At 45.1% G+C, this 27,940-nt stretch overlaps 3 protein-coding genes across 38 annotated transcripts in view; 2 read left to right on the top strand and 1 right to left on the bottom strand.

Moving 5' to 3' along the window:
• MED12L (mediator complex subunit 12L) overlaps positions 1 to 27,940 on the bottom strand; it is a 315,757-nt gene that overhangs the window by 153,930 nt on the left and 133,887 nt on the right. The gene's annotated exons all lie outside the window — the stretch shown is intronic.
• GPR171 (G protein-coupled receptor 171) overlaps positions 1 to 27,940 on the top strand; it is a 63,742-nt gene that overhangs the window by 3,256 nt on the left and 32,546 nt on the right. Inside the window, exon 1 of one of the 2 annotated variants that reach the window (XM_070576371.1) lies at positions 24,348 to 24,506. The exons of the other annotated variant lie outside the window; for it this stretch is intronic. The gene's annotated coding sequence lies outside the window, so the exon portion shown is untranslated. Of the gene's footprint in view, positions 1 to 24,347; positions 24,507 to 27,940 lie in introns of those variants that run through there. 2 annotated transcript variants of the gene reach the window in all.
• The window catches only part of P2RY14 (purinergic receptor P2Y14), a 49,562-nt gene that overhangs the window by 3,256 nt on the left and 18,366 nt on the right, over positions 1 to 27,940 (top strand). Inside the window, exon 1 of one of the 6 annotated variants that reach the window (XM_008521060.2) lies at positions 23,544 to 23,921. The exons of 2 other annotated variants lie outside the window; for them this stretch is intronic. The gene's annotated coding sequence lies outside the window, so the exon portion shown is untranslated. Of the gene's footprint in view, positions 1 to 23,543; positions 24,507 to 27,940 lie in introns of those variants that run through there. 3 more of the 6 variants (XM_008521068.2, XM_008521076.2, XM_008521046.2) reach the window with 3 other exon arrangements.

The following is a 27,940-nucleotide window of genomic DNA, read 5'->3' as shown; positions in this document are numbered from 1 at the left end:
GTCGGGTTCTATCTACCGCTTGGGATTTTAAATTAGCTTCCAGTCTGCTGCTACATTCTGGCACCAGACACGTGGCCTCTGTGAACGCAAAGGGTGCAGTGCCTCCTACGATGCGGTGCCTCCGGGGAGAAACCAATTTCAGTAGAGGTACCCTATCTTTACCAAAAGTACCCACGCAACAAGCTACACAGGATCTACTTTGAACCCCCAGCGGCCTGAGCAGCACGTGGGATCAAGCTGCCTCCATCAGGTCTTTCAAATCCTTGTTACTCAATCTTCTGGCTCCTCTGCAGGGAGTTTGCATTTCCCGACTAACACTCTAGAAAAGTACAAACCTAGTAGGTAATTTACTAGTCTCATTTTTGCAGTAATAACTTGGCTATATTAACTTACAGAAAAACCAAGTTTTCCATAAAGGTTCTCAATCCGCCTGTTCTTTAAAGGCAAAGGGAAATATTGGGGATATACTTTTGGATCTGATCGATTCTCAATTCCCTTGAAATCTCTGTCTTCACTCGGCCTAAACAAACTGCTGGCTCTTTATGCTTCACTGAAGTCTCCCAGCTGCTGTTTCTGAAAAGCATCATCAAAGGACTCGGATACGTTCTGATCCATGATAAGAAAGAAGGATGGAAAGATAAGGAAGTAGTCAGAAAGGGCTGGTGGCTTCTACTCAGTTATGCATCATCTGCTGTTGAAGTTAAGATCACACACAAAAAAAGAGAAAAAGATCAGCTATTCGGCTGCTGGGGTTTATGGCCCGAAGGAGACTGTACGCTTTGGTGCGGTCACTGGGAAAAAGAGCCTGAGTCTCGATTTTCCAGGATCACACACTTATTCTCATCACGTCCCTGGACTACAGGAACAATTCACACCAAGCAGACTTGAAATGTGCCCACTCTTACTGTGGGAGAGAGACCTGGCTGGGAAGCAGGACTCACCTATTGCTCAGAGGACCTTCCAGTGGGTCCAGCCCTAAGGCCAAGGTTGGCAGCTGAGCTCACAGGAGGCTTCACCTAAGGGACATTTCATCCTGCATCAGAGGGTGAACAAAATCTCCTTCTCATTCTAGAGCTATTTCAGTCAGTCAGTCAGTCAGTCAGTCAACAAACACTGATTCCTTACCACGTGGCAACCAGGATTCTAGATGCTAGGGGGACTCTGCGGGCAGCAGAGTCCTGAGCTCGTGGAGCTACATTCTAATAGGCACACAGACAAACCTTTACAGCTTCACTCTTTCTCCTCTAGGAAATGATACTTACTCAGTTCTAACAACCATCTTTGGGCAGAGCTCATTAGATTACATTTTTATTTTCTTCAGAGAGATGTAGAGGAATCCTATTCTCATCAGGAGCCAACTAAAATTTACTGACGTGCTCCGAATTCCTGACCCAACCCTCGTTAGGAGCTGATGGCCCTGCCTGTACTGATGACAAAAACAGAAAATTGAAAACGACACTGAGCTCAGCTAAACATCTTGGCGTCAGCCCTTGTGTTCACCACCCTCTGCCTCCTGCCCCGAAACTGCCCAGCGGTGTTTCTGCACAGGAGCACGCTGCCCTTCCCTGCCCGCGCCACCTCTAGAGCCAAGGAAAGAGGAAGAGAAAGGCTCTCCCCTGAGATGAAAAGAAACCTAAGGCGGCGAGCAGCTGTCCTGTTCCCACTGAGCCTGTGCAGAGCTGGGAGACAGCAGCTGGCCCCGCCAGCACCGCCCGAGGCAGGCAGCTGGTTCACCCACAAACACCCCACGAAGACAGTATCATTTTTAGGAAAGGATACACAGCTGTCTTAAGTGCATTATTTTATCTTAAAATACGTCGTGCGCGCTCATTGCGTCATCTCCCGGTGCTGCGGCAGGGCCTCTCTTCTGAGTTGGGGGTGGGTTGCTAAGAGTTCTGAACTGATGTTCCTTCATCAACCGTAACTCTAAGACACTGCCAGGCAGGTCCGGCTTCGGGTTTGGTTCAAGCAGCATGAGAATTTTTAAACGCTTGAGAAGCCACATGAGTACAAAGACACCCAGCCCCAGCCTATTAGTCCTCGAAAGAACGGGCCGTGTCTTAGCCTCCTACACAGAGGAGCTGGTAAAGTGTCTCGGCCAACATTTCATGGATAGGTGGCAGGAAGGAGGACCTCAACAACTACATGTCTTGGACACAACATTCTGCATCCCCAGCTTATCTAAACCCACTCCTAACACACCTCGGAAAGGCTGCATGCTGTGCTCTCCTGAAGGGAGACAGCCAGCCCTCAAACTACAGAGCCAGGCAGCAAGACAGCATAATGATAAAGAGCAAAAGCACGCATTCCAGGATCAGACTAGCTGGTTTCAAGGCCTGACTCCACCACCCACTCTGCTATGACCTTGATAAACTGACTTAATGAGTCTATGCCTCGCTCTCCCCCCTTGTCACAGAAATTAAATGAATTAATATGCACAGAGTGCCCACGAATGACTGTCATGACAAAAAAAAAAGAGTGCATCCATGTTTACTGACGTCACCACCCTTATCATCGTATTTATCAGTAACACGGTTTAGTGGTTTGATGACTACAAGAACAGCGGAAGCTGAGAGAGAGTGTCAAATTCCCGCTGGTCACTTAACCTCTGCCTGCTCACTTGACGCTTCTGTAAAAAGAGAATAAAAATACCTCCCCAGAACGTCTACTGTGATAGTTATCATAACGCCTGGTGCATGGCTGACAGTGAAAAACTACAGCCATTAACACTCATACACATTAAAACCTCCAGCACACACTTAACGTAGCAGAGGATCGTACTCAGCATTAGACTGTGGACCCGCATTTCACCTGGGGCCTTGGAGGAACAGCTACCTCCCGGGGGAAACACTTTCTGAGAAGACAAACACGTAACATGCAGGACACAAACTGGGAAAAATTAAGTGCTCCTCTGTGGGGTTAAAACAGAAGCTCAGAAAAAGGGAAAGAACACTGCGTGCTGGAGCTCGTAGGGGAAGGAAGAAAGAATTAGGCCGAGTCTTGAAAGAGAGCAAGGACACAGCAGTGTGAGGTGGGAACCCATGCAGTGAACAGGGCAACAACTTCACTACTATGCTTACTGACCTCAAACATGTCTTCTTTTACTATCTTGACCTCTTGACCTGAGACCTTGACCCTATCTGGAATATTTTCCCACCAATCCCCAACCTCTGACCACATTTACCAACTTCCATCTTCAAAACATGACAAAACCATCTCTTGCCCCGAAAGCCTTTGCTGCTTGATGGCCTTTGCCTGAGAGCTCACACGGTGGATGCTCCCTGCCTCCTCCGCCACCCTCTCAACACCCTCCGCCATTTCCCCGTAGTCTAGTATCTGCTTCACGTCTGCTCAGCGTCCTCACTGCTCCAAGCTCACAGCTGACACCCTTGACTTTTCTCCCCACTTAATTTAGGTTGGGGTATAAACTACAAACAATAAAATGGAAAACAGATTTTAAAGGTAAATTCAGTGAGTTTTGACACCATGTAATGACCACCCCAATTAACATAATATTTCCATCGCAAAAGTTCCCTGTGCTCCTTTCCAGTCACCCGTGTCCCCAAGCCCGATTCCTGTCACTAGAGCCTAGTTCACCTGCAGTAGAACTGGATTCAAATAGAATCACACAGTATATACCCCTCTGAGTCCAACTTCTTTCATGCAACGTGTTTTGCGGTTTATCCATATTACTAGCAGGGAGCATTCCTCTTGATCACCGAGTGGCATTCTATAAGTACAGCACAATTTACTCAATTTAACCTGCTATCAACTAACAATGAACAGCTGGGCCGTTCCCAGTTTCTGGCTATTTTGAATACAGTTGCTATGAACATTCTAGTAAAAGTCTTTTTATGGACGTACGTTTTCATTTCTCTTAGGTAAACAGCTAGGAGTTAAATTACTTGATAAGAAGTTACCAAACTGTTTTCCAAGTAGATTTGCTGTTTTCCACTCCAACCAAAAATGTATGAAAGCAACAACTGTTCCATTTCCTTGTCAACAGTTAGTTAGGACTGTCGTTTTTTTTGGTTTCAGTGTAGCTGTTCTTTGCCATTCTAATGGGTGTGAAATAGGACTTCATCATTTTAATTTGCATTCCCCTGTTGACTATGATGCTGAGCATCTTTTCATGTGTTCCTTGGTTAAACATCTCCTTTTGTGAATTGTTTGTTCAAGTCTTTTGGCCCTTTGTTGGTAACGGAGTTGTGATTTTATTACAGACTTACGAGAGTTCTTTAAGCAGTCTGAGTCCTTTAACAGAGATATGCATTGTGAATATTTTCTCCCAATCTGTGGCTTGCCTTTCATTTTCTTAATGGTGTCTAATGAAAAATGGAAGTCTTAATTTTTGATAAGGTACAATTTATTAATTTTTTATTTTATGGTGAGTGTATTTTGTATCCTAAGAAATGGTTGCCTATCCAGGGTTGAGGAGACATTCCATGTTTTCCTCTAGAATCTTTACGGTTTCAGTTTTATATTTAGGTGTACAACCATCTTGAATTACTTCTTTGACTCTTCCTACATTTCACCTGGTCATAGATCTCTGCAGAGAACAAATGCTCTATAAACACTGCTGGCTCATTGATAGATGCTTCGCAGGTTAAGAGAAATGTATTTTGAAAGTCTGTTGAAAGGCTCTGCTCAGCCTTGGTGACATCCTGAAGAGAACACCCGCTAATGGGAATGAGGTTGAGAATGTGACCTGATGGAGCCATCCAGAAGGATCCGTTTAGAACTGCTGTGATGGCCCTGCCCGAGGACAAGCCTTTGACCGGGGCAGGAATAATCCAAAGTCTCTATTTCTGTACAAATCGTGTAACCTAGCACAGAAAACGGACGACAGTTTGCTCACAATATTTTCTCCTTCTTTGACTATATACGAGGACAGTCACCACGTCATTAATGTAGCCTGAATTCTCTTTAATGAATTAGGCTCCGTAAAAACAGTCCGTGATTCACAGCAGTTCTGCTGAAAACTGACTTTAAAATTAGTAACAAATGTTAAAAACTTACTCTCAGGGGACATATTTTCTACAGCTTAAAACATCCACATTATTTAATTGAATTTAGATGACTTTAAAAAACGTTTTACTAATATTTCTTCTGGAAAACATGCCAAGTCAAAACATAAAGAGAATTATACCTGCTATTCAGATAAAGACTATGACCTAATGCATCTTAAAATAGAGCTTTTCAAGCTATTTCCTTGAGATTTTACTAAGAAAGCACAAGATTGAGGGGAGGAAAAATACTCATTTCCATTTTATTGGGGTTTGAAGAAATGAATAAACTAACCAGGGTCACAGAGCATCTCGTAAGCACTCAGCAATGCAGTTGATACAACAATCTAGATGCAAAGAAATGAAGACACTATCCAGAAGAGCTATGTTATGACAGCTGCTTCCTTCAGAGCATTATGCCAAACACGCTCATTATTTAGCAAGGCTCATTTCTTATTACTCTGCTTAGCGCTTAAGTTCCCACACTACGATAGAGAAATTGCCATAGGAAACTGTTTACGCGTAAACAAGCACCCAGGCTCTCCTCTGTGGTTTGCACGTGGTCTACTGTTAATGACTACCAGATTCACAAGTAACATTTCTCGGAAATAACCAACAATAATTGCTTAGAATTTAGGGTTAAGTAGAAGAAGAGAAAAGTGTCATATAAACCTGGTATAGTTTCTTTTTAAAGAGAAAAGGAGGTTTCACGTCTAGCTACTTGAATGTGGTTAAGTTATGCATTTAAATTCCTTTTCTCATAAGTATTTCCATTATTGCCATTTCCTTAATAGCACCATTATTTTTATGCCTCCCTAAATGTACAATCCTTTCACAGCCGAACGTCAAAAAGAACAAAAGAAGCAAAAAGCTCCCAGTTAAGATTATTGACTTAAGGCATATATTCCATAAAGTGTTTAGTTAATGGCACCAGTAACAGTCAAGCTGAACTTTTCACTTAAAGAATGTAAGAAATTCTAACATGCAAGAAATACACTCTAGAGTGAAATGGCCAGACAAAATTTAATGATAAAAGTTCTCTTGTACTTTACAGCAGTGACATAATCTCACCCATGTTAGCTGTGAAAGAAATCCTAATTTTCCCTAAAATTCATTTTAAATCACATTGAAAGCACCAGGGGAGACACTAGATTGACTTCAAGTGAGGAGGGAGTTGATCAGAGCTACAGAATCCTACTGCGCACTGGGCGTCAGCGCCCCACTTCCTGCCCAGGAGGAGGGAGCTCTTCCTCACGGTGTGTCTGCAGCACTTTTCTGTTCCCACTCTTGACTCTCTCCTCACCAGGCAGCCTATGGCCCCTGCCTACATGGCATTATCCTTCCCAGGCCCAAGCCACCAAGTCCCAAAGCTCTTCCCTGGCTGGAGTCCCTTTACACTGACTCGTTCACATCCCTTACCCAGTCACTCCTTCATTTACTCAGCCTCTTCAAGGTACCAGAACACAAAAGAATATTCAAGGAAAATGCCATGCAGCAGCCCCCCATGTGGTATAGCTGAGACTAAGGTGGAAGGCAAAAATGCAAGCAAAACAAAAAGGGATTCTACTATTATACAACTGCTTTTGTGCAAATATAATTTTAACAACGTCCAGAGTCTAGGCAACCTGTATTCAGTGTTAAGTTCATCCGCTCAACAGCAAACCGCTTTCCATCTGGGTGGTACTGTGAACAGGAGCCTGGAAGTTTCTGATGTTTGGGATTTCCAGAGATACTCAGTGATACGGTTCCAATATTTCACAAATGTGTTTACACTTTGACTTGATAAGTTCCTGTTCTCATTTTAACAGAGGATTTTGAATGCCTTGAAAATTGAGGATGTGAAGGGAAATTTAATTATTTAACAGAAATCAGATAAGCCTTCCTTCCCCAAACTCACAGCGCCAGGAGCAGCCTTCACCATCAAGTTCCCATTGCAGTGTTGTACCACAAACAGATGCACGAAGGAGGAACTGGAAGAGGGCAGAGTAAGATGCCGCCACCGCCAAGGGCACCTGTGGACACTGCCAAGTAAAACCTATGCCAGCAGCTCAGGAAATGTTGCGTTAAGCTCAAGGCACAGACAGCCAAAAACGTCTCCTTGGATCGGAAGCAGTCAGACTCATGCAGAAGATGCCCATGCTTTGTCTGCCACCTTCAATTCTCAGGGACACAAGTCTGCTGCAAGCCCTCCCATTAGTCCCTGAAAAAAGAAGAGACGCTTATGGATCAGAGGTGTTCCGACTTTTTATATTCGTCAGGAGAAACTTTGATGCAAACAGAATCTTCCAGGGAACACGAACACATCGGACAGACAGAAACAGGACCGCTGTGGATTGGACAGAGGTGAGACTCCCTCAGCCTCCCTGGAACACACCCCCGGAAGCCCTTGGCCCCCCCCCAGGAGCCAGCCAAGAAGCAGTGTGAAACCACTGCTCAGATCCCTCCTTATGGAGAGGGCTGGTCTGCAGTGAGCCAGCGAGGGCTCCCGGCTCCTCCAGCGGAAGAACGCTGAAGCTACTGTGAAAGAGTCAGGACTACTGAGCGGGGCTGAGGGACGTGGGGGTCTGCCGGGGGGCAGCTGGGAAACGAGAACGAAGACTCAGCACTGCTTTCATGACATCAGATAGAAACACAAGAGTCAAAGAAAAAGCAGAAGACAGCGATGCTCAAAGATGAGAAATCAGTCCTAGGGACTTCTTTTTTGAAAAGTTCTCAGAAACTACATGTCTACACTCTGAAAAATAAACAAAGACTAAGAGTTTCTCTGAACTCTTTACTTTAAAAAGTGAGAAGAGTGATGCTTAGTTTCTGTGATTAATATTCAGGCTAAAGGCTCAAAATACAGCATCACAACTGTATTCCACAGTATGCCCCCTTCCTTTATTCCTGCATTAGTTCAACAAGTGTTTGCTGAGTACTTCCACTGTGCCAGGCACTGTTCTAGGCGCTGGGGACGCAGCAGTAACTGAGGAAAGCACCAAAGCGACTGAGGCTGGGGGAGCCTCATCCTGGGGGAAGACGCACAACAGGCCCATGACCCACCCACACAGCAGAACAAGGAGGTCGGCAGCGAAGACCCACCGGGCAGAGCGGGGACAGACGCTAACGGGAGAGCCCAGTGGGTGAGGCGATCTGGAGCCATCATGATGAAGACGAGCTCAGAAGAGGAGACCTGAATGAAATGAGGAAGAGGAAGAGGGAGGTAGGGCATAGGCAAATATTCCAAGACGGGTTTGACCTGGAGGAGGAGCAGCAAGGTCAATGAGGTCACTGCAGCTGCAACAGAAGGAGTGAGGCTGAGAACACTGGAAGAACAGTCAGGGAACCAGGCAGAGGCCACCCAGCTCACACAGGGACATGCAGGCCCGGGTCAAAGTCTGGACTTCATCCCAAGTGTGATGGGAAACCCCCTTTCCCCCATTGCCCCGGGGCGGGGAGGGGGGGGCACGTTTGAGCCCAGGAGCGCCGAGACGTGGTCTGTGCTCTCAGCACTTCCTCTCGCAGGTGCTGGAGAAGAGGCTATGGGGGCTCCCGGGGGTGGAGGGCTGGCAGGGAGGCAGGGCAGCCCGCCGCTCCCCACATTGGTTATGACCAGACAGGAGCCCGCCACTTCCCACAGTGGTTATGACTGACAGAAGGTTTAAATACACAAATTAAGCTGCAATCTGAGGAGGAACGATTTCAGGGAAAAGGCACTCCCTCGAATAGAAATGAGAACACGCTCCCTGCCGGCTTTCGTGCACCCACACAATTACACACCAGCTAATGGGGTCAGATTTGGATTTCTGAGAGACGGGCCACAGAAGGTTTTCAATAAAAGCTCTTTGGCGGTTTCCTCTTTCTTATCCGACAAAACACATTCCTGCTGCCCCCGTGAAGAGAGTTCAGTTCTTCAACTGACAGGAAGGCATGTCCAGTAATTAAGTTATTTAAAATTATTATGGAAATTTATGTGAAATGTGCAAAAACCCTTCCTGATACTCCCCGCAACAAGTGTTTACCAGATAATGCAAACAGTGACAGCAGTGGGACCGAAGGCACTCAAAACACAGCCTCACAGCTTTGAGGGGAACGTAGAAGGGAGGGAGGAAATAAGAGTATGAAATGCTTATAATGACGAGGAAAACACGAAATAATCCAAATATCCCTTAACAGGGAAACGGCTACATCACGATTCTTTCCCTCAATGGGATGGTGTGCAGCTATTCAAAAGAAAAGGCAGAGCTTTAAAAGCTGACACGGAAAAGTCACCTAGATAAGCTGCAAAGTGGGTGGGGGGCCGGGGGCAGTGGGAGGGGAGCTCAGCCTCTGCCCACAGGTACCTTCCTTCTAGGATTTAGCAATTACACACATTTATGAGGGCTTACCATACTTCAGGCTGCACGTGTGCTCTGTGAGTACCCCACTGACCTCTTAGAACCAGCCCATGGGACCAGAGAGTTAATTCCCTTTAAGAGACGGATCAAGTGTCTCAGCTGATAAGCGGGGGAGGCAGGCTCCGAGTCCAGGAACTCAACCCTCATCCTCAACTCCTGCATTACTCATCTCTCAGCCATGAGCCTAGGCACTGAGTGTATTCAATCAATTTGCTCTTGGATTCTTTCTTTCAAACAACATTAAAGAAAAAAATTTCCACTTAGTGTTCTGGGAAATAATCTTAAGGAAAATTAAATTAGTGATGAAACAGGCTAAGCTCGTGACATTTTGGAAAGTTGATATAAACCAATCGGCATTAAACTCACAATCAAAGGACACAGCAATCTGACAAACAAACATTACTCCAGGGCTTAGTGACCCAGAACAATTCTGTCAGTCCTCACTAGGGTAACAAATTGTGACCGCCACAGTGGTACATTCCCTTCTGGATCCAGCTGTTTGTGAGGGTCCAGCTCACGGAATGTAAAGTCATCCAGTTTGAAACTGCACAGATGCCCGTCATTGTCAGGGAGGGTGGGAAGGCTCCAAGCAGCAGGCATCCCGGGCAGCAGTTCCACATGTTGATGACAAAGGCCTGGGAGAGACGTCAAGGCAAGGCTGACAATCAGCCACATCATCAGAGAGTGCTGGGCAGCCCTAAGCGCACAGGACCTGGGCACATCCTGAGTTGCTGGTCCATCTCTGCTCCCACTTGAGCCATGAGGAGTTTCCTACTTCTCATCCCTCCACCCCAACACCTTCAGCCATGGTCTCCTCTCCACCCCAACCACCCAAGAGCAATTTACAGCAATTTCTCATCCCAGGGGACCAGCAGGCACCTGTTTAAGGCAGAGAACCATGGCATTCTCCCTGCCTCAGTTCAAATCCTCACCAGCTGCGTGACCTTGGGCAAGATGGTTAACCACTCTGTCCTCACTGTCTGGTCTCACCGTCCTCACTTACTTGCGACACATTAACAGCACTAACCTCAGACACTAGCTGTCAGGTTTTAATGAGTTCATATAAATAAGGAATTTACAACAGTGTTTGGCATCTTATAAAAACTCAACAAACATTGGTATTACTGTTATTGCTATTGTTATTATCCTAGTGCAGAACCAGGAGGCATAAGCTCCCCTCTAGCGTCAAAGTCCCCAAGTGCCTCTTCTTTCACATCTTACCATTTACAAGAAAATAACTGGTTACCCGAGGATAAATTGGCCAACAATCTTTATTTTCTTCTTTCCACTTGTCTGCAGTTTCTAGTTTGTCTACATTGACCATGCATTCCTGAGAAAATTAAAAAGCAAAACAAAACACTTAAGTTGTTTCAAGTAAAGTAGCCTTCACAGAATTTCCTTCGCTCTGGCTGCATGGGGGACGGCCAGAAGCCTCCGCCACGCCGAGGCTGTGGCTGAGCGACAGGTGTCAGGAGCAGCCCGCAAGCACCACGCTGACATTCAGCACGCGGCCCAGAGTTAACGTCTGCAGAGATCTCGGGGTGGGAGGGCTCCATGAAAAAGGCTGAGGGGGGACAACAGGCCAAGGGTACACACGCTACTAGAGAGGAAGGAGAAATTCTCACAACCTACCAGTCACTGGTGTGCGACCTAGCATCTAATAACTGTAACAGGAGCTGTTCGGAAAACTAAAATGCCTGGTTCATGTCAGAGTGCTCAGTCAGGGGTCCCCAAATCCCTCGCTATGGTATAAAATGTGCTTGTCCATTTTTCTAGCTTTCTGGCTTTCATCAAATTCTGAAAGGTCTTCATAACCTAATGCTGTTAAAAATTGTTGGTTTACCAGTGGTTCTCTAACTTTAACATGCCTGTTAAAACATGCATCCCTGCGCCCACCCTCAGTTTCTGCTTCAGGGGCAGGGGTCTGTGGCAATCTCTGAGAATGTGCAATTCTACCAAGCTCTCAGTTGATGCTGATGCTGCTTTCCTGGGTCCAGGGACCACACTGGCTTAAGGAATTTTCTGGGCATTCTGGCTTTATTCTGAAGGTAAACCACCAAACTCCCTCACAGAAGTGATGTATGAAAACGAACGGCCATTTCTCCCTCACACACCAGTGAACTACCTACCAACGGGGGCCGTTTGGTTTGGCTCCCTCACCACCGACCCCCCCGCCCTCCACAATTCTAGGCAGGCTACACTTGACCATGAGTTTCATTCAGTTCAGCAAATATTTATCAAATTCCTCATATCCAATTAGATTAGAAACTAGCTTTGCCATTAGTATAAAACAGTGGCTGTCAACACACCTCCACCATCACTACCACCTCCACCTTTTTTTTTTCTTTTGGTCTCTCCAACATGCACACGTGCAAGACACATCCTTAATCTCTCCCACACAGGCATTTTCCAAGGAGGGTGAGGAAGGGTATAACATAGTTCAGAAAATGACATGTAGAATTAAATGGCTCTGAAGATCAACGTGCTCCCCGAAAACGAATCCAAGTCAATGTCATTTGGTCATTAAACACACAGGGATCAGCAGGCTATGCTTGACCCCCAACATGTAGAACGGAAGGAGCCAGATGCATCCCGAACCTCGGAGAACTCAGTCTGGGGAGGTGGGAACCCAAGGACCAGCGTAGTGGACACGGACGTGGATAAAGATAATAACGCCCTCAGGATAAAGATAAATGTTGACTTTGTCGTAGATGTCTTACCTTTGAGCATAATCTAATGTGAGGACAACTACACCAGAAGTGGTATTTTGAATAGGGAAAAATGATCATTTATTATAGTCATCTACAAAAATAAGGTGTTTATTACTTTTTTAAGACTGGGTAGATGGACCCACCATACCCCCAACAGTAAGCTAAACGCTGTGGTTGACCAAAACACAGAAAATGACTCGAACTCCCTTAGAGTGCTTACAAATCCCATGAAGTGACTGGAATATCTGCCGCACAACAAAAAAGGGATTTGGTTCCATATAATCTAGAGGTAAGATATAGAGATTATCGAAGGGAGAGAAGAGGATGATTAAAACAGTCAAAGGCGTCATGAAGGAACCTGAACGAGACAGGGAATCCACAGAGCAGAAAGAGAATGCGTTGGGGCTGAACTCTGGTTTGGAAAAGCAATGAGCTCTTTTAAGTGGCTGATGGAAGAAGCCCCTAGAGATGAGCAGAGTATTAACACATAGCAGATGCTCAATAAATCGGCCCACAGTAGACGCCAATCCTAATCACAGCAGCATTCACTTCAAAGACGGACGAGGTAGGGGCCGGCCCTCTGGCCAAGTGGTTAAGTTCGCGCGCTCCGCTTCAGCAGCCCAGGGTTTCACTGGTTCGGATCCTGGGCACGGACATGGCACCACTCATCAGGCCATGTTGAGACGGCATCCCACATAGCACAACCAGAAGGACCCACAACTAAAATATGCAACTATGTACCTGGGGGGGCTTTGGGGAGAAGAATTTAAAAAAAAAGAAGATTGGCAACAGTTGTTAGCTCAGGTGCCGACCTTTAAAAAACAAAAAAGGGACAAGCTAGAGCCTGTCTGGAGGCTCATTTTAAGGTTTTAGTTAAGTCCTGTGCTTTGAAAAGATTTGGGTTATTTGAAATTTCTATTCTGACTACCCAGAGTGTCCCTATCTTAGGGTGAATGCATGTCCTGGTTTGCCCAGGACAGACCCAGTTCACTCCTGCAGTCCCAGTGTAATTAAAATTAATGCCCCTTGTCACTCTCAAAAGTGTCCCAGTTTGAATAATAAATTATGAGGTCATCTTACCCAAATCTGTTTTGCTTAAGCCTTTGGTAAATGAAATCTCTTCAAAAGTATTTCCCAGGGCAATGTACCTCAGATCAGAGAGTTTCTCCTCCAATCTTACAGGCAAGAAGAAAAATACATCACAGTTCAGAAGGAGTGCCTGTGTCCAAAGGAAAGCCAGGTGTTCACAGCACATCACAGAGAGCGTTGTTCCCAAGGACAGCTGTGTGATCACTCCCCAGGACTCACTCACTCACCAAACCCCAACACCAGGACTCAAATAAATTAAAACCCTTAGGGGAGCCGTGCATTCCTTGTCATTCCATTCCAAGGCACTACCAAATGCTTTTATTTGGGGTAAATAAATGTATTTATTGCTGATAATAAATACATATAATCACATATTTAATATATACGTAAATACATAGATCAGATAGGAAAATAAGTATCTTCATCAAAAAATTTAACTCTTATAAATAAAACATGTGAGTGCACACCAAATATCTATAAAACAGGAAAGCACTGCCAATCAAAGAAAAGCAGATATTTCAGCAGTTACATGAATTAACTCCATGGGGCTCTCTGGCCCACATGCATACCTGCAGGCTGGATGGCTGGACTGACTCATGACCCGTTGGCTCCCTCTGTGTTCTAAGCCCATTTTAGAATTGCCTGGAGCGCATACTTGTATCCTCAGGTTATTGGTAGCAGGACCCCCGAGGGTACCAAAATTTGCTGATGCTCAAGTCTCTTACATAAAATGGCATAGTATTTACATATAACTACACACATCCTCCCATATACTTTAAATCATCTCTAGATTACTTATAATACCTAATACTATGTAATGCTATGTAAATAGTTGTTATATTATATTGTTCAGGGAATACTGGCAATTTAAAAAGTCTGTACATGTTCAGTACAGATGCAACCACCGTAGGCCTTTCGATCAGCGGTTGCTTGAACCCACAGATGTGGAACCTGGGGACACGAAGGGCCAGCTGTAACTGGTATTCCAACTAAGTCACAGAAAGGGGACACATTCGAATATAGCACTGACTATAAAGTTCCTGGAGAGTCTAGATTTCCTGGAGGTCGTCTGTCTTAAACACTCCAGCCTACAAAGGCATCTGACTCACCTTGTCCCAGGAAGGGGCTGAGGAGCTGGGGGTCAAGAGGCAAACCCCAGGGCACAGCCACACACAGCCCTGCTGGCCCCACCACAGACCAGGGATGGTAAGGAGGCTCTAAAGCAGAGAGGAAGCCCAGGCTTGAAGTGATGGTGCTCTGACTAGCGTTCTGCATGTCCTGATACTGTAACTGCCCAAAGGAAAGGGACCAAATCCAACGGGCAACATTCTCCTCGTTCCCCAGTGTCTCATCTCGACGTCTAAACGTCCGCTCATTGGCTCTGTTACTAAAATGTCTACGAAGCCTGTGGTTGCGACGTCGCAATAAGGATAGGCTTATTCTAGAACACAGTTCTTCAAGAACCATACAGTTTTCAAACTGTATTCCTTAGTCAGAGGGGATCACAGACATACCTTGGGGGCAACAAGGCATACCTTGAGGAGGTGGGCCAACTCCCCCTGCATTCAAAGGTACATGTTCACCGATTTATCCACTAGGCTTTTACTTTAGCTCTCAATGGAAAAAACGGGTTCCACTGCTCCACACAAAAGAAACACACATGCATACACAGTTGTTGTTTTTTTGAGGAAGATCAGCCCTGAGCTAACATCTGCTGCCAGTCCTCCTCTTTTTGCTGAGGAAGACTGGCCCTGAGCTAACATCCACGCCTATCTTCCTCTGCTTTATATGTGGGATGCCTACCACAGCACAGTTTGCCAAGCAGTGCCTTGTCCGCACCTGGGATCCGAACCAGCGAACCCTGGGCCACCGAAGCAGAACATGCGAACTTAACCGCTGCGCCACTGGGCCGGGCCATCATCTACACAGTTTTACAACACATTGCTAGACCCAGAGACTAGAGGAACATTTTAGAAAGACACTACAAGAACTGCCAAAAGAGCCTGAAAAATCTAAGGAGGAAAGGACTTTAGATAATTTTCAACCCAATCTGCTCATTAAAACTGAGGAATTAACTGAGCCATGGAGCAAGTGAGTAAAAAGCACAGCATCACAGCATCACCTCCGCCCTCACTCTCTGCTTACTTTCGTCCGCCCTGTCCCCAACGGCCCCCAGACCTGATCAGTGACAGGAGGTGTCCCGATCCTGTGGGCACAACCTCTAAACAGCAATGCCGCCCCAGCACACAGCAGGATGCTCCTTTGCAAACCAAGTGCTCGAGTCGGCTTCTAAGACAGGCCCATGGGGTCAGCGGGGGGGTGGGGGGGTGCAGGAGAGGACAGGGGAATACAATTAAATTACCTCAGTTTGGAGAAATCAAAGAAGTTCTACTAATAGGGATTAGTTATTTTGCGCCACAACTGTGTTCGTTCCACATGCACCATTCATCTCATTCCCACCCCTCCGGGAGCTGCGGGGCAGCACACGCACAGCGGGTAGAGGCCCAGCTCAGGGCAGGAGCGCAGGGACACAGGTGACTCCCGGCTTGCTGCACTCCCCTTCTCTGCCTGGCGGGAGGCAGGGACCAAGACGCTCCTGAAAGGGCTGGAAAAGGGCCCGAGCACATGAGTCTTTGATGCTAGATCTCAAGGGAACAGAGATGGAAGGAGAACTTCCCACACCCCTCAAGACGCACTGCCCCGGCTCTGGAGACTGCGCAGCTGCTCTGAAAGCAGCTCAGGAGGGGAACGTTCTCAGCCTCCCGCTGCAAGGGGCCCCTTTGACTTAACCCAGGGCAACCCCAGACTGCACTTCATTCACCTTTTTCCTCCTCCTTCAAGAAGACAACAAGAAATGTTCTTCACCTGCTTTGTACGCAGCACCCATACTGCAACATACTAAAAGCGTTTATGTCACCAACAAACAGAACTAAACCAAGTGGTGAAATTATATTAGAAATAATAATTTGTGAAGGTCTGGAGCGTTTGATTATGCCTCCTGAGCCAGTTACCGTGTAGCTTCCAGATATTCCGAGCCATTACAGGCTGTCTTTAAGTAGCCTAGGAACTCCCATCTTGTGCCTCTAAATGAAAATGAATCCCGCAAGTTGGCCTACGAACGCCTCCGAGCACAAGGACCCTCCGATTTGGAACAGTATGGATGCTGGGTCTGCACCTTCGCTATTTTATTTTATGAATAATAAATAGAGCTTCATGCCAGAAAAACTGAACTTGCGGCCAAAACAAATTGATTCTTATGTTGTCTACACACAAAATGTCTAAAGCACCTTATAAAAGGTAGGAAAGGAAGCAGCAAGTATTAATCACAACTCAAACGCTGAAGAAATGTGGATACCAAAATCTGTGCAGCCTCATCTTCACCAAATGGTCCTGATGACGCTTAGAAAGAAGACAGTCTGAACACAGGCCAGGGGAAAATTATGGTAAGACACAGATCTGTAAATACCACATTTAAGCGCTATTTCAAAATCCTGTTTTCTCCAAGCAATCATTACCTTTTAGAGATAATAAGAAATCCCCTACATTGCAAGTGTCCCTCACGGTTTTCTGAGTTCTCCATCAGGAAACAACGCTTATGCCAGGCAACATTAATTCTGCTCTTCTACAGGCCAGCACTCACAACAACATTTTGAAGTAAATATTATCATTGCTTTTGTATAGATCATCCCAAGGAAGAGACTGCTGAGGCACAGAGAGGCTGAGTCACGTGCCCAAGGATACACAGCTGGTGGGTGACTGAGCCAGCATTCTAACTAAGGCAATCTGCTCTGGAGACCTCACTCTCAACTGGCCAGACACACTCTCCCTCTTACCCCCAAGGCTCCAAGTCAACAAATGTTTCAACCGCCTGAAAGACAAATATGCACTGGCAGGATCTATAAATATTTAGACCAACTACAGCACGCCAACTGGCAGACAGAGAAAAGAGGATTAAATCTGACGTTGTAGAATAGAGCTACAGAGAAAGGATCGACATAAAGAAAGACGTCTTCCAGGCAAGGCCACTCAGAAGCCATCCCAAGTGGTTGGCAGAAAACTTAGATCAAAATATCTACAATCCTTCAATCACTTCCTTTTTAAAACCATACCATTTCTTTTTTTCAGAAGCAACTGAATTGTGTGCAGCTTTTTTTTTTGAAACTAAGCGGCTCCAACAGAGTAGTAAGCACGCCAACTCCTGGCGGACAGGACAGACTTCATACGGGGAGTTGACAAGTCATATCTGGCTTGGCAAACGACAGGAGGTTATTCAGCAAATTCAAACATTATTTTTTTTCCTATGGCCCATTAAAAAAGAAAAAAAACACCTCTGTCATTTCCCACAAAAAACCAGAATGGATTAATAACCAGCCAGCTGAACTAACAAAATATTTACAGAATGCTCTGCTCATATGAGCTTTGTTCTCCCTACCCAAGGAAAAAAATAAATGTTTCCTGCCTTTATTATTATTTTCTAGCTTCTCCTGGGCCTTAAAATAAGAGAGAGTCATCTAGACATTGCTAAATAATGCCATTAGCACAATAAGCTTTAGTGTTTCCTGTGGGCAGCAGTCCAACGTGATTTCTGGCAGCAGAGAGGGACTCAGGATAACAGGTTTTGTCTACATTAGGAAAAAACAGCAGAACCCTGAAAACTCAAGTTGACAGCAGTGAAGAAAGAGGGAGCATGCATTCACACTCCCCGTGGAGACCGAGCGCAAGAGGGATGGAATGAGGGGTGGAAAGCAGATGCCCGGCTTCCTCCCGAGGGGTCCGGGGGGCTAGGCACAGACTAAACCCAGGCGCAGTAAATGCACCAGGGGCCAACCTTAAGGCTTTGACTTCAGGCTACTGCATACTGCTTATTTCCTTCTGACGTCAGGCCTAGAATTTGGGGAGACTTTTCCCAGGGGTATGTATGTCGATGTCATCTGAGAGAGCCCTCCCACAACCAGGGTCACTGAGCCAAAGACCTACTCGAATGTGGATCTTTGCACAGAAATCAACATTTATGAAAACGGCCAAGCACAGCATCCTGTATCTACCACCTCTTCAATGAGAAGACAATTTCAAGAGCAACAACTAGCCCATGGTCATATCAGTAAGAGCCCCTACCATTTACTGGCCACCAACTTGGCTGGACAGTGCAGTAAGAAATCATACATCGCTTCGTTTAAACTCGCCAACAACGTGAGTGAAGTGGGTGATGCTAGGCACTTTTTACAGACGGGGAAACAGATTACATAACTGGCGCAAGGTCCCGAGGCTGATAAGAGGCAGAGCTCGCTTTGGTACCCAAATTTAACTCTGACTACGTCACATAGGATGAATTGCAAAGAATCACAGATCGGTCTAACCCCGACTCTGCCTCCACGCTGGATGAGACAAGTTTGCGGGAGTGTTTTTCTGGGCCACCATTTTGTCCTGGAGGAAACTCTAGACAGAGATGGACGAAGTTTGCATCTCAGCGGCAGGCTCTGAGAGACTGCGTGAGGTCCCCAGCGAAGGACGGGAGGCTGCAGGAAGGGGCCATCATCAGTTACCGAGGGCTGCAGAAGGCACAGGGCAGCCGCTCCTGGGGGCGCTCACGCCTCACACCTCGTGCTGAGCAACCCCTCACCGCGGGCTTTCTCTCTGCCCCTTCTGAACTGTGACAAAGCTTAGGCAGATACACATGAGGGTTACCAATTAGTAGGAGTCTCCAAAATGGCATTTTTACAAACAACCGTCGTTTTCCCGCTTCCCTTCAGCTATCTGGTTTTTCGCTCTTTTCGCGGATGGCTTACTCTGACATGAAGCTGGTCTGCCCACAGGCTCATCAACTGCACAAGCCAGTGCCCAGCCTGCCTATTTACGACTCACTCAAGCTTTTATCTTCTAAGTGATTGTCTGTATTTTTAAACGAGTAAAATCAATAGCCTTGCCTATCAAGGATAATATAACAGAAGGCTTCCTGGAAGACTAAAGAAGAGAGCAGGAAGGCAGAGTCAGGACCTGATTCAGGCTTTTGGCAGCAGGTAAGTCTCGACCAGGAGGACAATGATAAAAAACACAGTTTGAGGAGCGTGTATGGATCATGCAAGTGACTTCTCCAAGACAGAAATACTTCCAAGCTGCCAAAAGCTAAAATGCCTACAACTGACAAGCTGGAAGGCCTCTCCGGTGAAATATAACAGAAAATTACTAATAACAAGGACTTGTCAACACACATGTCCTCTGCCTGGTGAGGTACAGTGCTGAGAAGAATCTATCCAGCAAAAGCTGAATATGTCAACATACACCTGGACTTTATCTATTTCTCCAAACGCAGATGCCAGCCAAGGCACCTGTGAGCCTATTTATACACGTACAGCGGAGCACCGGACGAAGTGAGGTTTGGCTCTAATTATAACATCGAAGTGATAACACGAGCGGACATTTATAGAGCACATCGATATCACTTAACTGACCGTAAACGGGAAAACGGGCAGCCTGGACCCCGAGGGAAGGCTGCCCTCGTTGGAGCAAGTGGGCACAGTTTCTCCTGGTCACAAGAGGAGGTGGGGAGTTGCAATCCCCTTCAGTCAGGCGCTGAGCCTCGGCTATAAATAATATTTACATCGCTCCAATTATAGGACTAAGGGATACTGATTATCCAAAAATTGTAGACAAAATTCTCTAGGGGAAGGCAAGAGTGGAGGATAAAAGAGCTAAGTCTTCACCTTCCTCATGAAGACGTCAACAGGCACTACTGAAGGTCGAGAACTCTCAGCTACGGGGGAATAGAGGGGATGATGCCCAAAAACAACAGCTAAAAAGCGAAACAGGTGGCCACCGGGGCATAGAAAAAGGGCAAGGACTGCGATTTTTCACTACAAGTTTTATAAAATTATTTGATTTCTGAAAGTACAAATCAAAATTAAAAGGATGACTAAATTTCTTGGGCTAGGAAAAAAAGAAGGAAGGAGAACAGAGGAGATGCTCGTTCACTGGATCCGATCAGCTTTTCGTATCTGAAGGAGCTTCCTTTCTCACTGAGCCGGAGTCTTAGGGGGCGGGGTGCCCACGGGTTGCTAAGCAAAGAGCTAATGAGTCAAGGCCGGAAGCCAGCCTGGGCAGCCTGGCAACATGGGGGACAGAGGCTGCGGGAAAATCATCTGCTCTCCATCCCGACAGGCCAAGTAAACAACAGACTCGAGAGCATCGGCAAAAGACCTGCCTTCCACCCAACCAGGAGAGACGGGCACGACCATCTGTGATGCAGTACAATGTCAGAGGAGTGGTCTAATCAGAATCCAAAATAAGCACTATAGGAATTCAGAAAGGGCCGATCACTCATTCATTCTTAGTGGGAAGATAAGGGAGAGCTCCATAAATGGTAGAGTCTGAGCTGGGTTGAAGGGATGCATGGAGGAGAAAGCCCACTCCCGGTGGAGGCAACGACCCAACAAAGGCCAGAGGAGAGAGGACAGGTGGTGTGTTTGGAGATGGGCTGTGTCCTCAGCCCCATGGAAGCGCACGTCTCCTGCTGCTGTGCACGACTTCAACCTGCAGAGTGTGGGCATGGGGAGCCTCCTGCGACAATTAGCTGAGTGGTTTCTGGCACAGTGCGAAACTAAGACATGATGAACCTGAACACAGTGAAAAGGGGCGCGCCTCTGCAGTTGCCTAGTGTACAAGAATCCACCCTCCACACTTAGACTGGCCTGTTTCACTGCAGACAGTCTCTCAAACGCCAGGCACTGACATCTGTCTCCACTGAACTCGGGGTTCCTGCCACGCCCCCAAGTTTCCCCAGGTCCTTAGCTTTGTGCCAGTGGATTCTGTTAACACTTCTTTCTTTTAATTCCCCAAGACTGTTGAACTCATAAGCCTTAGAGATTTGAGTCTCCGGTTCCTCCACTCTCCCTTCGGCTCACAAAATAGAACAAATGCCATTATAAACGCACAAATTCCTCTAATCAAAGAAAAACAACTTTTGCCCTTTGGCATTCCCATGTAGTACTTGTTGGTTTCAACACTGCAATCATTATTTTTTTCTTCCTCTTCTTCTTCTTTTTCTTCTTCTTCTTCTCCCCAAAGTCCCCCGGTACATAGTTGTATACCTAGTTGTGAGTGCCTCTGTTGTGCTACACTCACTATTTAATCCAATAAATTGAACCAAGTTTGATCCACACAGCCTCAAGTACTGGTTTGGGTTAAAATATACACACATTTGACTCCAGGTTTCTTTGTATCTGAGCTAGTTCTAGCAATTACCAGATTACAAACAAACAAAGCTATTCCTGCAGATCAAACTGAATATTAATAAAAGACAGTTTATTTTTATATCAGGTATCACAAATCTTCAAAAATAAAAGTCAGCATATTAACTTTTACTGTGGCCTTCACCAATGTTTAGAAGTCTCATTTATGAAACAGACCGAGTCTTTTAAGTAAAACCTGGAAGAAAGAGAAAATTAACAAATCAACACATCCTGACTTTTGTATTCTTTTAATTCCATGAGTAAACATGATAGATGCTGAAGATATAAAACTGACAAGATCTTGCCCTTGCTTTCAACAGTTCCTGATCCAGCTGGGAGAAACAGGGCAAGCAATTCAAAACACAAATTAAGCTCTCATGGTTACACCCCCAGGGGCCTACAGCATCCAGCATCCAGCATCCAGCAGGTGACTAATAAATAGTACTCGGTTGAATAGATGAACAGACGGATATAAGAATGGGTGGAAGGAAGGCTAGACAGTATTTTTGCTAACAGTGAGGAGGCAGATCAGAAACAGCTTCCCAGAGGACAGGTGGGTGGAACAGCACCTGAAAGCAGTGTTTCCCCAGGTCTGAGAAATACTCAGGATAAACTGAACCCAGACAAATTCACTGAACAGCTATGTAATTATTTTAATGAAAAGATAACATAAACACATAAAATCTGTAATTTCAAAGATATGCTTGCTTAGGGTGAATCCTAACATTTAATTTTTCAGGTGATTCCATGTAAACAAAAATCAGATATAAACAGAGCAGATGGCGTGTGGATATAACAAAAATTGAGAGGCTAGGACACGAATGGCTAGAATTTTAGAGAAACAGTTCAAATGCAGAATGTACCACATGAAGGGAGAGGAGAATTACTCCAGAGTGACTGCAGGCAGGGCGAAGGCACAAGCCCAGCAAGGAGCGGGAACCGTGCAGACCACAGGAAGCTTAGACAGGGCAGCGCTGCTGGAAGATGAATTTCAAGACCAGGAGCAGCACTCGATGGGCAGGGCCGCACTGTGCAGCACTGGGTCTGCCAGACCAAGCAGCACGAACTTGTCTTGTAGGTGACAGGGACCCCCAAAAGGACCTGGCCATGCGTATATCTTAGAGGGTCCCTCTCGGGGTGACCGGAGGGCAGACACTGTGGTGGGGAATAGACTGAGGCAGGGAATACAGGCAAACATGACCTTGGGCTTGGTGAGAATCATAGACAGGCAATCTTTGGGCATTAAAAAAAAAATCATGTTTTGGTGATTGACTGGATAGGGAAGGACGAGCCAGTGAAGGAGAACTTAATGGTTTACAGCTTGGGTGACCAGTAGACGGTGGCAGCAAATAAAAGGGACTTCAGGGCAAGGGGGAGCTTTGCGAGTTTTTGTTTCATTTTGTTTGATAATGATAAGCATGATTGATAATGAGCGTGCTACCCTAAGACAAAGGGAAAGAAACTGGTGAAATGAGTAAAGTTGATGATATGGGGCCAAACCTGGATGGGTCTGAAGCAGACAGAACATAGGAGACGAAGCCCTTCCTCCTGAATGATGAATCAGGACTGCATTAATCCAGGGGATTCTGTGAGGGTAAAGATCCCGGCAACCGCTTGTTAACTATGGAGATGACCCAGAGGTTGGGGCCAAACAGGGCGCCCCAAAACCAGATCCAAGAGGAAGGGATAACCTGAGGAAAGACGAGGAGACCCAACAGCGCCAACTCAAGGTCGGGAATGCCTCAGGCTAACAGCTGAAGGAGGCCACGTACCGCCAAGTCCACCCGCAGAACAGGGTAGGGCTGGAGAAGGAAACGCCCCACGTCCAGGGAGACAGCTCTGGGGTTCTCGTAGTCTCTCTTCTCATTTGACAGTTGTCTTGCCCTCTGCTGATCACGACTCTCAGGGGTGCACCCGCCTACACAGCCTCCCCACTTCTGCCCCTGCTACTCAAAGTGGGAAGTGTTCTGCTCTGTTTTGCTCTCAAGTATTTTTCAGTTTTGCAACAAGTTTCAAGAAGTTAGTTGAAGTCATGTGAATTACAACTTGGAAATACTTCCAGATAAATATAGCAGCAATTCTTACAACAGCTTTACTGGAAGAGGTCACAGCTAGCATGGGAAAGATCCAGCCTTCGGCGGGCTGAGCTCTCCCGTGCTCGGCCGCTCTCCCCTCTCTCTCTGTACCCAGTTTCATACCACTTACTGTTTGCTCAGGACTGGGGTAATTTATAACCTTAAGCACAAGGCAGACCCAGCATATACAAGCACAGAGCAGAGCAGGGCTCCAAAGAGGAGTGGACATCTAAGTGCTTGGCACTCAAGCCTTTGGCGAGATGTCAACATTTCACAGAGCACTTTAAATGCTTTGGTTTGAGAGCTAATGCAGCACTTCCCACTGGTCGACACACGCAGCCCAGGCAGAACGCAAAGTACACCTCCCTCCACATCAGATGTTGCGCTCAGTCGCTGATCCAATCTTGCCTACAGAGAACATGGGAGCCTGGAAAAGCTGGTGAGTGAGAAAAGTCCATCCGATGCAGAATATATTTAAAGAAGATTTGTGATTCCAACGTAAAATCACTTTTTGTGCTCTTAACGTCCTGCATTCTCTTTTTTAACGGCTGGAATGAGAAGTGATAGATTTACAGGAGAGATTTGACTTTTCCAAGTTCAAAGACTAAACTGAGTCCAATTAGCTCTTCCCTGTAAACGTTCTCTACTTGCGTGACACGGGGTTTTCTTCCGTGGGCTTGTGCATTAGGCTTTAGGAACTTCTTATTTTAAAAATTTGTAAACTTATAGCTTGTAAAATATAAGACAGTGTTGTGTAGACCTGGACAGGAAGTTAGTCAGTTTTGGAAATGACAGAGAGCACTGACACAGCTGGGTTATGACGTAATCCTCAGAGCTAAGGGAGTCCAATAAAAGACTAAAATGCTGGAGAAAGAAGGGGGAAAAAAAAAGGAGGTTTGGTTTAAGAGCACAAAAAGCCACAACCTCACTAAGAACTGAAACCAAAGGTGAAATACATCGTGGAAGGAAGCACCTAGCGTCTCCCCCCGAGCTGGAAGCCTGGGCTGGTGGTGTGCATCTAATGGTGAGTTGCAACTGATTTTCAAAGGCAAGAAAAAAGAATCTAATAAGCCTCCTAGTTGTTGTTTTAGTTTTTTATTAACGTCTTAGGTTTTGATTTTCATGCGCCTGGTTCTTGACTTCTGGTTTCCTCCTCTGAGATTTCACTAACATTTAAATATCAAGCATTCACAGCATTTCTAGTTTTAATTTGTGGACAGCAAAGACAAAGAATAAAACTCGTGGAACTTACTCTATTCTTTGTTTTCCTAGAAATTCAACAGTAAAATTCCATAAAATCTAGACTAATAGATAATTTTAAAACTTAATTCGTGCTTAGAATTCACTCCAGTTTATTTTGCCACCAAAAGGAAAAAAACAACCTTTTTTTAAAGGGCCCCATTGTCTGGAGAGATTGTAAGAACACTGCAATTGAAGGAAGCCAGAGATTTGGGGGGTGATTCACCAACCACAAGCCCCTCTCCACTCTGCCACCAAAAAATTTTTTAAATCACTAAATTTATAATTTTTTAAAAGCTATGACTCTTCCTAAATGATTCTCTAAATGGAGAAACTGCAACCTCCTAAGTCCTTTTCTAACTTGTTTTTACACCTACCAACTTTCTTGCTAGTTCTTCCCACTTAAAGAAAGCATTCACGGGAAAAATATATCCACCTCCAAAGACACACAAACATTTAGACACACAGACAGAGCTCCCACTTCACATCATTACAATGAACACGCTAGCATTTGCAACTCCTCCTTCCCTTCAGCAGTGCCACCCATTCCAGGGGAACAGGCTCCATGGTCCCCAGTCCTGCTTCAGCACAAAGCCCTCTACGGGTTGCTGGGGTCACCGTGTCATCAAGACAGCCCGAGGGGAAAATCCAGTGTGAAAGTTGATCTTGGAAAATGTAACCAAGATCTGGACTCACTGGCTTTTTGTCATACGCCCTTTGGCACAATTAGACAGATTTTTTTTTTTTTAATCATTCATGTGTAATTTTACTAATAACAATTAAATGGACTAGCATTAACCATATGAAATTGCCATTTTTTGGAGATAAAAAATAGTCAAAGATCAGCAATTTTATACAACTCAACCTAATAAAAAAGAAAAGACACAAGTCTCAAAGGGCAGCCCAAGAGGCCAAGGGGTAAGGAGAACACCAATAATGATAATTTACATCATTTTTATATGACATGAGATCCAGGACTCCTAATTATTCCCAGAGAAACAACCCTCTGCTTCAAAAGCCTTGCACAGATACTGTGATCAAAATTGGGTGTTTCCAGTAGCCAAACTACACTGGGAAAGACTTTCTATTATTGGCTCTGTTCTACCAACTAGGAAACTGGGGCCCAGAGAGGTTCAGTGACTCAAACAAGATAATCAGCTTATAAAGGCCAAGGATGGGGCTTAAAAGAAAAAGTCATCTGGCTTCAAATCCAGCGCCCTTTCACCCACCCGACCTTGTCTCTATAACGTAAGAGGAGGAATGCATCCAATAAACATTGTGATTTATACATAAATACAAGTCGGAGATACAAGAGGGTCCAGGACTGCTCCCTCCCCCCCCTTAACTAGCTGTTTACACAACAACGGCAATAATCACATCGTCTAACATAGTCAATATTAGTGAGGACTCAGATTTTTGTAGAGCCTATCTCACATGGAGGAACAAAACAGGCACTTTGCAGATAAACAGCTGAATCTGAACTGTGACCCTGAGTTACACGCTTTTGCTTCTTAGCTCTTTCGCCTCTTTGATTCTCCCCTGTCCTATCACCTGCAAACATCATGCTAAACCTGTCACCCCAGAGAGCTGCTGAGGTGCTAGCTGGGACACGCTGGAACCTGGCACACGGCAGCTCTTCAGGAAAAATGGACTCCCTCCCCCACCCCTCTAATAACTTACTAAGTTAGAGGGGTCATACTGGCCAAGAGCAAAATCCCTCAGGAAATTTCTTAACTTAGAATCTGACACTCACGGGGCCAAAAAAGAAATCACAAGATAAGGGGAAATGAATGCTTCTCGCAGTTTACTTCCTATCATTGCAAAGAAAACTGGGCATCGTGCCAGGATGGAAGTAATGCATGTCTGTCAACACATGCCCAGTGAGTGCCAACTACCTTGAGGGACTACATTGTAATAAGTAGGCCAGTCCTTCCTGGACAGATGGGGCCGTGACAGCTTAGGAGCCTGGAGATCTGCTCCAAGGCCGTGAGTCCCAGGGGCAGTGGTCTCACAGAGAAAGAAGTCAGAGAAGGACGTGAGAGTTATGATTTGCTTAATCCACATGTTCGGCAGATGGATGGATAATCAAACAAATAGACAACCAAAAACCTCAAGAAAAAAATGAAAGAAATGTGATCGGTAGGAGTTATAATGATAGACTGGGAAGTTTTACATATTTTTTAAATTTAATTACTCTTCATAAAGATCTGCTATCCTTTTTCAGTATTTATAGACAGGCCACATACTGTCCAGTACACATATAGATTAACGGCTGACACATTAAAATAAGCAAACTAATCCCAAAGAAAACTTATTAGATAATATAGATAAGTATATTTTAGCCAGGGATTCTCAAACTTTTGGTCTCAAGATCCCTTTCACTCTTAAAAACTAATGACGAGCTGAAAGAGGTTTTGTTTGTGTAAGTTATATCTACCAATATTATTATATTAGAAATTTAAATTATGAAATTTATAAAATATTTATTTTTAATTCGTTTAAAATAGCATCACAAGTTAACATGAATAACACATTTTTATGAAACAATTATATTTTCAAAAGAAGTTTTAGTTAGAAAAATAGCATTGCTCTACATTTTTACATATCTCTTTACCATCTGGCCTGAGGCAGTTAGATTTCCACACCCACTTCTGCATTCAATCAGTTTCAAAATGTTATTTTAGTTAAAATAAATTGAAGAAAATCTAGTCTCACACAGATCCACAATAGGAAAAGGGAGGGGTATTTTAATAGCCTTCTGGATTTTCTTCTTTGATATCACACCAAAACTCAACAAGTGGTGGCTTCTTAAAGGTTGGTTGCAATGTGGAATCTAAAACCCTATCAATGAATATTTTTGTTACATGAAAATCCTTTATAAATCTTTTGCCCATGCTACATTTTATAACATTATACATTCACTAGTCATTTGGAGATAGACATTCAGGCAGAACTTTGAAGCACAGATACTTTTCCTCATATAGTATCAAAAGATCATGTTAATATCGGCAGTCATCTCAGTCTACGTACTGGAAAGCCGTCAAGTTCACAGTGGGAGAAGCAAGTTTTCCAAAATTCTAACTTTGATTGAAAGCTTGAATTTTATCACTGCCAACAAATATTGCTATTGTTTTCCTTGCCGTGAAGCCTTAGACAGTTCTTTTAGAGAAAATGTCTGCCAAATACCCAAGTGTGAATTACTGTAGTTTGTCTATCATT

This window comes from Equus przewalskii, chromosome 15, assembly GCF_037783145.1.
Source record: "Equus przewalskii isolate Varuska chromosome 15, EquPr2, whole genome shotgun sequence".
In the NCBI taxonomy this organism is placed as follows: Eukaryota; Metazoa; Chordata; class Mammalia; order Perissodactyla; family Equidae; genus Equus; species Equus przewalskii.
This window is presented reverse-complemented; position numbering and strand designations above follow the sequence as displayed.